Here is a 12,400-nt window from a genome sequence, read left to right as displayed (position 1 = left end):
TTAGCTGACTTTGACAAGGACCTTCATTTGGACTTGAATCGGTAAAAGTTGTAGGTTTTTCAGCTTCCGATGCATTTTGGTTAAATGTGGGCCCACGTGTCACTGTAAAAGAAATTTTATGCTTTGGTTATTTGCTTTATAGTATATATGAATATAATTAACTTTTACCCTATAAGAATTATGTACCGATAGTTTTATGAAAATTATTTTACAAGGAAGTAGTTTATTTTATTGAATATTTTTATTATATTCAAATGGTCAATTTTTCACTTCAAATGAACGTTTTAAATACTTAATTTTTTTTAAATCATTAAATATATATTTTCTGCTTACCTACTATATTTTTAGCAAGTTTCAAAATTTTTGACAAAAATGACGAAGATGCCCCTGTGAGCCAAAAAATAATATGTTATGTTCTGATTTGGAAATGACTTGTAATCCTTCGAATTTTGATATTTGATAACTATTGCTCACCGGGGAAGTGCGAAAGCTGATACGAGAGCCTTGCGAGGTTGCGATCGACATTCGGGGTGAAGAATGTTTGTCAAGGCCTCACGACGGTTGTCACGGGCCCGATGGGGAGTTCCGGGTAGTGACAATGTTAGCCACGTTATGCTGTCAAAATTTTATTGATTGGTGGGTTATTTAATTAGCCACTGTAGTAGGTGGGTTTTCGTGGACCAGCCTATTAGAGGGGCACGGTAAACCCCGTTATATTTACCTTAGTATGAGAGGCGCGAAGGATATCTCCTAAGGTACGATAGAGTTCACTTCACGTCGAACCACCACTTGAGGATGAACTCTGCCAACACCAAGGGATGGCTAAATTATGTTTTTATGAGTAGTTGTTAACTTAATAACCTTGGCGAACTCGGTTGAATGCCTCGGCCAAGGTATCACCAAGTATATTTTTGACACGAGCCAAGTTTTTAAGAAAATCATAAGTCGTGATGTGTATTATAATGAAATGTGTTGTTTTATATGATTTGAAACAAGTACAAAATGTTGTGGATTATGGTCTGATGAAAAGTTAACTGTCTCCATTTACTCGGCTTTAGAAGTTAATGACGGACATTGTTTACTCACTGAGTTTATGTGTCACGACCCGGTACTCCCCTCGAGCCCGTGACAACCGCCGCGGTGTCCCGGTAGACACTTATTGCCCGGAATGTCAACCCGAAACCCCGCAAGATTTTACTATCAGTTTCTCTGTTCCCTTGTGAGCAACCATTGTCAAATATCGTGTTCTAAAATATTTTAAGCTGTTTCCAACTTTAAACAAATAAAATATTAATTTTTTATCTCACAAGGGTATTTTGGTCATTTTTCTAAAAAATTCTAAAACTGGCTAAAACGTAATATACAAGTACAAAACACACAATTCATATTCAAAATGAGTTTAAAAGTCTAAAATCTTCATTTAAAACGAAATTATGGTTATTTGAATATAATAAGAAAATAAAAGAAATATTAAGTAAAATATTCTATTTTCTTATAAAACAATATTTATAGAGTTATACGTGAATAATTTTTATAACGTAAAAGTTAAATAAATTTATACATACTTAAATACAGTAAGCCAAAATATTTAATTTAATTTACAATAACAAGAGTGCCCCCGAATAAACAAAAGTAAAGAGGACTGTGAACCTACGGTTTGGAAAATGCAGATCCCACTGTAGTCCTCGATGAGATCAGCTATCTACAGTTTATACTGAACCTGAAATGGGTGGAAAGGAGGGTGGTGAGATTATAAAATCCCAATGAGTAAACAAACATCATCATAAACATCTAGAGTTGAGTACATGGAGACAATAAAGTAAATCATCATAAACTGGGTTATAGCCTTAGAACACATTTTGTTCAAAACACGTAAAGAGGCTTATGAATCTCATAAAAATCTAGGCTTGTGCCATAAATCCATTCTCGGGGACACCTTGGCCGAGGCATCCTACCGAGACCGCCAAGGCTATTAAAATTCACATTTCACATAAATCATGTTTTTGTTTTGAAAACATAGCCGTTCCTTGGCGTTGGCTGAGTTCCCCCTCACGTGGTGGTTTAGCGTGAAGTGAACCCTAAACTTTACCCCAGGAGATACCCTACGCGCCTCTCCGTTCGTGGTAAGAATATAACGGGGTTTACCGTGCCCCTCTAAAAGGCTGATCCACGGAAACCCCCTACTGCAGTGATTAATTAATATATAATCCACCATATAAGAAAACTCAATAACATGATATGGCAATTTTGTAATTCGTAGTTTTTCAAGGTAACCAAACAATTCGCATTTCAATACAATTGCCAACTAGCCAATCATGCTCGATTTATCATAAGCCAGTTAATTTAAACAATCAAATTGCCACAATTAACAGTCTCCGTGTACTCTATTTTTCAAAATCACTATTAATTTCAAAACAATTTATAATTTAATTTCATTGAAACTCATTTATTCATAAAACATGAAAATTTATCTTTTTAAATTCCTTTTTCCATAGAATTCATGAAGGCATTTAAAAACCACCCTAGATAATTAAAATGACAGTAAATTTACTCACTATGTCTAGAATGCAGACTTTCGAAGCACTCTGTCTACTGATCTTCGGATGCAATTTCCTTGCCTTTATCGGAGGACTCACCACCTTGACACAATACAAAATCGAGAGTTTCACCAAGTTGGTACTAAATCAAAATTAAACTAATTTAGATTACCAATGCATGATATGGAATGCAAAAATGCACTGGTAACTATTTAAACCCGGTATTGGCCTAATTCGTCTTATCACCCGATTAAATTCCTAACGGGTCCGTTTAAACTCCAATTTAATTCTTTTCAGTTTCTATACCTCAATTGCACCCAAATTAACTTAATGTCCCTCAGTGTGGTGCAAATTATCAGTTCCAACAGCAAATTACAAAAATACCCCTAGTGGGTAAAAATTCGTATTTTTGCTTCGAAAATTCCCATTATTTTTCTAGGCTCATAATTCATCATTCCTTAACCAATTCTCCTAGAATAAAATCAAACTCATCCTCACTCACTACATGGTAAATTCAGCCATTAATGGTTGGGGGAGAAAATAAATTCTTTTCTTGTTGTTTTGTTTCTAAATATGCTAAACTAACTAAAAACACTAACATAAATTAAAATCAAATAAATCCAACAACTTTCTCTCTCCTAACCAATTTTTTCAGAATTGAATTCATCATGAGAACATGTAATTTAATCATGGAAAATAAAGAGAAATGCTTGGGAATAAGAAAACTCAAGCTTAATAGAAAAAACTCACCTTTTTCACTTAATTTCCTTGAAAATTCACACTTTTTCTTTGATTTTCTCTCTCTAGGGTTTTGTTTTTGTTTTCTCTCTCTTCTTGCTGGTTTGGCCGGCCATGGGGTGGAAGATGGGCTGATTTTGTGCCTTTTAAAAAGGAAAATAATAAATTAATAAAGGCATGACACATGGCATCATGTCATTGGCCCGTTTTTTAAATTTTAAAAATTTAAACATTTTATCTCCACCACATGTTTAGTCAAGGGTCAAAGATGAAGACAAAGGAAGACCATGTGCTGGAAAAAATATCCTGGTGGTGGAAAATTACAATTTTGCCCCTGAGGTGGCAAAATTACCATTTTACCCCTATACTCCAAATTATACCGAAATTAAAATTTTTCACTTCTAAACCTCAAATCATACTTCAATAAGTCAAATTATACTCTAATAAGTCAAATGGGGTCAAAAAAATCTTTTCTAAAATTCCCATTTTGTCCCAGGTGGCAAATGACCATTTTGCCCCTAGTTAGTGAAAATTCCGATTTGACTCCAAATTGATCCTCAAACTCCAAATTATCATTTTAAGTCATCCATGAACTGTGAAACTCTTAATCTCACCTTAAAATTCCTATTTGATCTAGTTCGAGGATTAAATAAACTTTGTTGTACCTCTAGGTACAATACCGACTTTTGTAAATTTTTCGGGACTCTCCTAGCATGCAATCATGCTATCATCACATGTATGTCATGAATAGTATTTTATAAGGTCGGGCTTTACAGCACTACCCCCCTTAAAATAAAATTTTGACCTCAAAATTTCACTTACCTGATTCGAATAAAAGATGTGGATATTGGTTTCTCATCTAGCTCTCGACTTCCCACGTCATCTCCTCCATTTGAGCATTCTTCCACAATACTTTCACCATTGGAATGCTCTTGTTCCTTAGCACTCGATCCTTTCGATCTAGAATACGTACAGGCTGCACCTCGAACTTCAAATCCTCATGCAACTCAATGGGAGGTGTCTCTAAAATGTGAGAGGGATCGGGAACATACTTTTTCAACATCGAGACATGGAAGACATTATGAATTCGATCTAACTCTGGGGGTAATTCAAGTCTGTAAGCCACTGGCCCAATCCTTTCAATGATACGACAAGGTCCAATGTATCTTGGATTGAGCTTTCCCCTCTTCGCTAATCCAATCACACCTTTCATCATCCAATAAATACCACAAATTATCACACCTTTCCAAGGAGAAACCTTAAGAAAAACTTTATCGTCGACTTCAAACTCCAAATCTTTCCTTCGTTTATCCGAATAATTCTTCTGCCTATCTTGAGCTGTCTTTAATCGCTCTCGGATAACTTTGACTTTATCGTTTGTCAAATCAATCAATTCCACATTCACCAATTTCCTCTCACCTACTTCATCCCAACAGAGCGGAGTTCGGCATTTCCTTCCATGCAAAGCCTCGTATGGTGCCATCCCAATACTAGACTGAAAACTGTTATTATAAGCAAACTCCACCAATGGCAAGTGTCTGTCCCAACTCCCGATAAAGTCAATGACACAAGCCCGTAACATATCCTCCAAGGTCTGAATAGTTCTCTCAGATTGACCATCTGTCTGTGGATGAAAGGCAGTACTAAATCTCAATTTAGTTCCAAGAGCTTCCTGAAATTTCGGCCAAAATCGAGAAGTAAATCGAGGGTCTCGATCTGACACAACAGAAACTGGGACTCCGTGTAATCTCACCATCTCATCTATATAAAGTCTTGCCAGCCTCTCAATAGAATACGTGCTATGGATAGCCAAGAAATGGGCGGACTTAGTCAATCTATCCACAATCACCCAAATAGCATCCTTCCCACTTTGTGTCCGCGGCAAACCCAATACAAAGTCCATAATCACATGTTCCCACTTCCATTCAAGAATCGGTAAAGGTTGAAGAGTACCTGACGGTTTTTGATGCTCCGCCTTGATCTGTTGGCATGTGAGACATTTCGCTACAAACTCTGCTATGTCTCGTTTCATACCCGGCCACCAATAACTTTCTTTAATAGTCCGATACATCTTGGTGCTTCCGGGATGTAAAGCGTAGGCGGAAGAATGAGCTTCCTCCAAAATAGCTCGTCTCAACTGATCATCCTTAGGAACACAAATTCGGTCTCTAAGCATGAAAGTACCATCATCGCTGAGTCTAAACTCACTAGCTTCTCCATCTTGCAGCTTTTGAACTTCCTGTTTCAACCAATCATCAGATTTCTGCAATTCTCTTATCTGATTCAACAATGAAGGTCTCACGACGAAACTAGCAAGTAGGGTTCCATCCTCACCATTATTCAACTAGATCCCTAGAGATTTCATCTCAAGTAACATCGAAAAATAAGAACTCCGAAGTGTTGCTAACGACGATGAAGATTTACGACTTAAAGCATCCGCTACAACATTTGCTTTTCCCGGATGATAATCAATCACTAAGTCATAATCCTTAATCAACTCCAACCATCGTCTCTGTCTCAAGTTAAGCTCTTTCTGGGTGAGCAAATACTTCAAACTTTTATGATCAGAAAAAATCCGACAACGCTCACCATATAAATAATGTCTCCAAATCTTCAAAGCGAATACTACTGCTGCTAACTCCAAGTCATGAGTAGGGTAATTCGTCTCGTGCTTCTTCAACTGTCGGGAAGCATAAGCTATTACTTTCTCATCCTGCATCAACACACACCCTAATCCCAACTTAGATGCATCGCTGTATACCACAAATTCTTTTCCACTAACAGGAAGTGTTAAAACGAGAGCGGAGGTTAACCGGTTCTTTAGCTCCTGAAATCGATTCTCACAAACATCATCCCACTCATACTTAACTCCTTTACGAGTCAAACGAGTCAGAGGAGCTGCTATCAAAGAAAATCCCTGAACAAATCTCCGGTAATAACCGGCTAAGCCAAGGAAACTACGAATCTCTGTTACCGTTCTCGGTTGCTCCCATTGCAAGATTGCCTCAATCTTCTTGGGATAGACATAAATTCCAGCTCCGGACACCACATGTCCCAAGAAAACCACTTCCTTCAACTAGAATTCACATTTAGAGAACTTGGCATAGAGTTGTCTCTCGCGCAAAGTTTGCAACACAATGCGCAAATGGGCAGCATGTTCATCATCATTCTTCGAATAAACCAGGATGTCATCGATGAATACTATCACAAACTTATCCAAGTATGGATGGAACACCCTGTTCATAAGATCCATAAAAACTGTCGGGGCATTAGTCAAACCAAACGGCATCACTAGAAACTCATAATGCCCATAACGCGTCCTGAAGGCAGTCTTAGGTACATCCTGCTCCTTAATCCTCAACTGATAGTACCCAGATCTCAAATCAATCTTAGAGAATACCATAGCACCTCGTAATTGATCAAAAAGATCATCTATCCGGGGTAAAGGGTATTTATTCTTGATGGTCACTCGGTTCAGCTGACGGTAATCAATACACAATCGAAGAGTGCCATCTTTCTTCTTTACAAATAGGACTGGTGCTCCCCAAGGAGAAATGCTAGGGCGAATGAAACCTTTATCCACCAAATCTTGCAACTGGGCTTTCAGTTCCTTCAACTCTGCTAGAGCCATTCTATATGGAGGAATAGAAATAGGTGCGGTACCCAGAAGTAAATCAATAGGGAACTCAAGCTCTCGATTAGGAGGTAGTCCCGGTAAATCATCAGGAAATACATCAGGAAACTCACTTACTATTGGGACATCCTCTAACTTAGGTTCCCCCTTTGAAGTATCGATCACGTATGCCAAATAAGTCGGATACCCTTTTTGCACTAATTTTGAAGCTTTGATGGCCTAGATTACACAAGATGGTAATACTCGACGTCCCCCTACAAACACAATCTCTGCTCCCTCCGAATTCTGAAGAACAACTTCTTTTCGAAAACAATCCACGTTCGCCCGATGTGCAGTTAACCAGTCCATACCTAATATTAAATCAAAATCCAAGATCTCTAGAGGAATTAAGTCACCCCTAAATTCTTCCTCACCTACCCTTACCCCACAGTCTCTAGAACAAGTATTTCTAATCAACTGTTCTCCTAGAGGGGTATGCACTACAATTTCTTCCTCTAATGGTGACAGGTTTCTATCAGTAATTGATGCAAATGTCGTACTCACATAAGATCTATCTGAGCCAGAATCTATCAAAACATAAGCATCTTTATCAAATAAAGACATAGTACCTGTCACTGCTCCAGGTCGGACTCGTGCCTCATCTTCTGTCACAGCAAAAACTCTTGTCGCGGTACGAGTCTGTGGTCTCGAAGGTGGATGTGACGAGGTATTACTCTCCACACCAGACCGTATGGCTACTCCCTGTCTCGGTGGTAACCCAAAAGAATCTCTCCTCTGTATATCTGTGCGAGCTGGTGGAGATGATGCAACTACAGTGGCTCGTCCTAACTGTGGGCAATTACTCCTAATGTGACCCGTTTGTCCACATTGGAAACATCTTGTTGGCCCTCTACATAGCCCACTATGATAATTCCCACAATTTTTGCATCTGTCAGAACCTCCGAGACTCTTCCCAGAACCAGTCATAGCAGATCTGCTAAACCTCGAAGGTCTCTGCTGTGATGGTGGAAATGGAGGTCGAGGAGATGTCACGAAAACAGAAGTAGTGCTCCCTGAAGTCGCTGAGTCCTTGCCTCTTTTTACTGGCTGACTAGAAGACATACCAGGATTTCTCCTTTTTGCAAACTCAGTCCGAATCCTTCTATTCTCAGTCGCGAGCTTCTCAGCCCGTAAAGCCATCTGTACCACCTCCTTTTGTGGCTCCCTACCAATCACTGTCATTCGTTCTTTGATCTCATTACGGAGCTCTTCCTCGAAATAGCTGGCCTGATCCTGCTCAGATTTCACCAGATCCGACACATATAACATCAACTCGTTAAAACGAGTCTCGTACTCCTCTACAGTTAGATTTCCCTGTTTCAAACTCATAAATTCTCTCTTCTTTTCTTTTTGATGGAAATTAGTGAAATACTGACCATCAAATTCCCTGAGAAAATCGGACCATGTCTGAGGAGTAGCGGAACGGGACTTCACCGAATTCCACCAAGTACGAGCCCTCTTCTCTAATAATCTCGTAGCCACCATCAGCTTCATGTCATCATCTAATCCCATTCAAATAGAGTCTCGGACACCTGATTAATCCAGTCCTTTGCCACAGTGGCATCCAACTCACCAGTGAAAGATACATAACCCAATTGGCTAGCCTCCTTCAGCTTCTTGGAAATGGATACATCCTGTATTGGTGGTGGAACTAAATGAGTAGCTGGAGGCACTACAGGTGGAACTTGACCAGTCTGAGCTTGACCAGCCATTGCTGCAAAGAAAGCTGCCAATGCCTGTGCTGCCTCAGTAGGCATGGCGGGAATACCAGTAGGTGGCTGAGGAGATGGAGGATGTGGAGGACTATCGGCCTGCTCAGCAGCAGGTGCTGCCCGAATGGTAGATGCAGCTGATTCCTCCTCTACTGTATCTGGCTGATGACGTTGGGAACGACCTCTGCCCCTCCTAACCGATCTAGTGAGAGGTGGGAGTCCGCGTCGAGGAGGCATTATAATCTATAAAAAAAATACGAGCAAGTTTAGGTAACCTTAGGCTCTATATGCAAATGCATGCATTATATTCAACCTAACCTAACTTAACTTAATCCGGGGCCACACTGATATTGTAAATTTTTAAAACAACTTTAAAACTAAAAACTTTGATCTTTAAAACCAAAAACTCCGATACCAATCGAATTGTCACGACCCGGTACTCCCCTCGAGCCCGTGACAACCGCCGCGATGTCCCGGTAGACACTTATTGCCCGGAATGTCAACCCGAAACCCCGCAAGGCTTTACTATCAGTTTCTCTATTCCCTTGTGAGCAACCATTGTCAAATATCGTGTTCTAAAATATTTTAAGCTGTTTCCAACTTTAAACAAATAAAATATTAATTTTTTGTCTCACAAGGGTATTTTGGTCATTTTTCTCAAAAATTTTAAAACTGGCTAAAACGTAATATACAAGTACAAAACACACAATTCATATTCAAAATGAGTTTAAAAGTCTAAAATCTTCATTTAAAACGAAATTATGGTTATTTGAATATAATAAGAAAATAAAAGAAATATTAAGTAAAATATTCTATTTTCTTATAAAACAATATTTATAGAGTTATACGTGAATAATTTTTATAACGTAAAAGTTAAATAAATTTATACATACTTAAATACAGTAAGCCAAAATATTTAATTTAATTTACAATAACAAGAGTGCCCCCGAATAAACAAAAGTAAAGAGGACTGTGAACCTACGATTTGGAAAATGCAGATCCCACTGTAGTCCTCGATGAGATCAGCTATCTACAGTCTATACTGAACCTGAAATGGGTGGAAAGGAGGGTGGTGAGATTATAAAATCCCAATGAGTAAACAAACATCATCATAAACATCTAGAGTTGAGTACATGGAGACAATAAAGTAAATCATCATAAACTGGGTTATAGCCTTAGAACACATTTTGTTCAAAACACGTAAAGAGGCTTATGAATCTCATAAAAATCTAGGCTTGTGCCATAAATCCATTCTCGGGGACACCTTGGCCGAGGCATCCTACCGAGACCGCCAAGGCTATTAAAATTCACATTTCACATAAATCATGTTTTTGTTTTGAAAACATAGCCGTTCCTTGGCGTTGGCTGAGTTCCCCCTCACGTGGTGGTTTAGCGTGAAGTGAACCCTAAACTTTACCCCAGGAGATACCCTACGCGCCTCTCCGTTCGTGGTAAGAATATAACGGGGTTTACCGTGCCCCTCTAAAAGGCTGGTCCACGAAAACCCCCTACTGCAGTGATTAATTAATATATAATCCACCATATAAGAAAACTCAATAACATGATATGGCAATTTTGTAATTCGTAGTTTTTCAAGGTAACCAAACAATTCGCATTTCAATACAATTGCCAACTAGCCAATCATGCTCGATTTATCATAAGCCAGTTAATTTAAACAATCAAATTGCCACAATTAATAGTCTCCGTGTACTCTATTTTTCAAAATCACTATTAATTTCAAAACAATTTATAATTTAATTTCATTGAAACTCATTTATTCATAAAACATGAAAATTTATCTTTTTAAATTCCTTTTTCCATAGAATTCATGAAGGCATTTAAAAACCACCCTAGATAATTAAAATGACAGTAAGTTTACTCACTATGTCTAGAATGCAGACTTTCGAAGCACTCTGTCTACTGGTCCTCGGATGCAATTTCCTTGCCTTTATCGGAGGACTCACCACCTTGACACAATACAAAATCGAGAGTTTCACCAAGTTGGTACTAAATCAAAATTAAACTAATTTAGATTACCAATGCATGATATGGAATGCAAAAATGCACTGGTAACTATTTAAACCCGGTATTGGCCTAATTCGTCTTATCACCCGATTAAATTCCTAACGGGTCCGTTTAAACTCCAATTTAATTCTTTTCAGTTTCTATACCTCAATTGCACCCAAATTAACTTAATGTCCCTCAGTGTGGTGCAAATTATCAGTCCCAACAGCAAATTACGAAAATACCCCTAGTGGGTAAAAATTCATATTTTTGCTCCGAAAATTCCCATTATTTTTCTACGCTCATAATTCATCATTCCTTAACCAATTCTCCTAGAATAAAATCAAACTCATCCTCACTCACTACATGGTAAATTCAGCCATTAATGGTTGGGGGAGAAAATAAATTCTTTTCTTGTTGTTTTGTTTCTAAATATGCTAAACTAACTAAAAACACTAACATAAATTAAAATCAAATAAATCCAACAACTTTCTCTCTCCTAACCCATTTTTTCAGAATTGAATTCATCATGAAAACATGTAATTTAATCATGGAAAATAAAGAGAAATGCTTGGGAATAAGAAAACTCAAGCTTAATAGAAAAAACTCACCTTTTTCACTTAATTTCCTTGAAAATTCACACTTTTTCTTTGATTTTCTCTCTCTAGGGTTTTGTTTTTATTTTCTCTCTCTTCTTGCTGGTTTGTCCGGCCATGGGGTGGAAGATGGGCTGATTTTGTGCCTTTTAAAAAGGAAAATAATAAATTAATAAAGGCATGACACATGGCATCATGTCATTGGCCCGTTTTTAAAATTTTAAAAATTTAAACATTTTATCTCCACCACATGTTTAGTCAAGGGTCAAAGATGAAGACAAAGAAAGACCATGTGCTGGAAAAAATATCCTGGTGGTGGAAAATTACAATTTTGCCCCTAAGGTGGTAAAATTACCATTTTACCCATATACTCCAAATTATACCGAAATTAAAATTTTTCACTTCTAAACCTCAAATCATACTTCAATAAGTCAAATTATACTCTAATAAGTCAAATGGGGTCAAAAAAATCTTTTCTAAAATTCCCATTTTGTCCCCAGGTGGCAAATGACCATTTTGCCCCTAGTTAGTGAAAATTTCGATTTGACTCCAAATTGATCCTCAAACTCCAAATTACCATTCTAAGTCATCCATGAACTGTGAAACTCTTAATCTCACCTTAAAATTCCTATTTGATCTAGTTCGAGGATTAAATAAACTTTGTTGTACCTCTAGGTACAATACCGACTTTTGTAAATTTTTCGGGACTCTCCTAGCATGCAATCATGCTATCATCACATGTATGTCATGAATAGTATTTTATAAGGTCGGGCTTTACATTATGAAAACTCACCCTTTCTTTTTAACCATTTTAGGTTCAGGATAGTCTGTAGGCAGTTGATTTTATCAAGGATCTATTTGGGACTTACTTTCTTGGAAATCGTAGGTCTACATTCTTACACACTTTTGGTTATCTCGGGGTCCATGTGCCACTGTAGGATAATTTTGAATACATGATTTATTGTATTACTATGTGTATGAATTTATTTTGTTCTTACGCTACAAAAATTATTTATGCATAGTTCTATAAAAATTGTTTTATAAGAAAATAGAATATATTATCGAATATTTTTATTTAGTCTAATTAGCCAACTTTTCACTCCAAATGGATGATTTAGATTACAAAAATTTATTTTTGAT

General features: G+C 37.6%; 2 long non-coding RNA genes across 2 annotated transcripts in view; one reads left to right on the top strand and one right to left on the bottom strand.

The window, feature by feature from the left end:
• The window catches only part of LOC148760746 (uncharacterized), a 49,357-nt gene that overhangs the window by 14,185 nt on the left and 22,772 nt on the right, over nt 1-12,400 (top strand). The gene's annotated exons all lie outside the window — the stretch shown is intronic.
• On the bottom strand, nt 1,544-3,596 carry LOC148760748 (uncharacterized). Its single transcript, XR_016028147.1, has 3 exons — nt 3,288-3,596; nt 2,556-2,639; nt 1,544-1,720 (listed from the first exon to the last, which is right to left on the bottom strand). It is a non-coding gene; the product is annotated as an uncharacterized LOC148760748 (long non-coding RNA).

This window comes from Theobroma cacao, chromosome 9, assembly GCF_053813885.1.
Source record: "Theobroma cacao isolate CCN51 chromosome 9, ASM5381388v1, whole genome shotgun sequence".
Classification (NCBI taxonomy): domain Eukaryota; kingdom Viridiplantae; phylum Streptophyta; class Magnoliopsida; order Malvales; family Malvaceae; genus Theobroma; species Theobroma cacao.
This window is presented reverse-complemented; position numbering and strand designations above follow the sequence as displayed.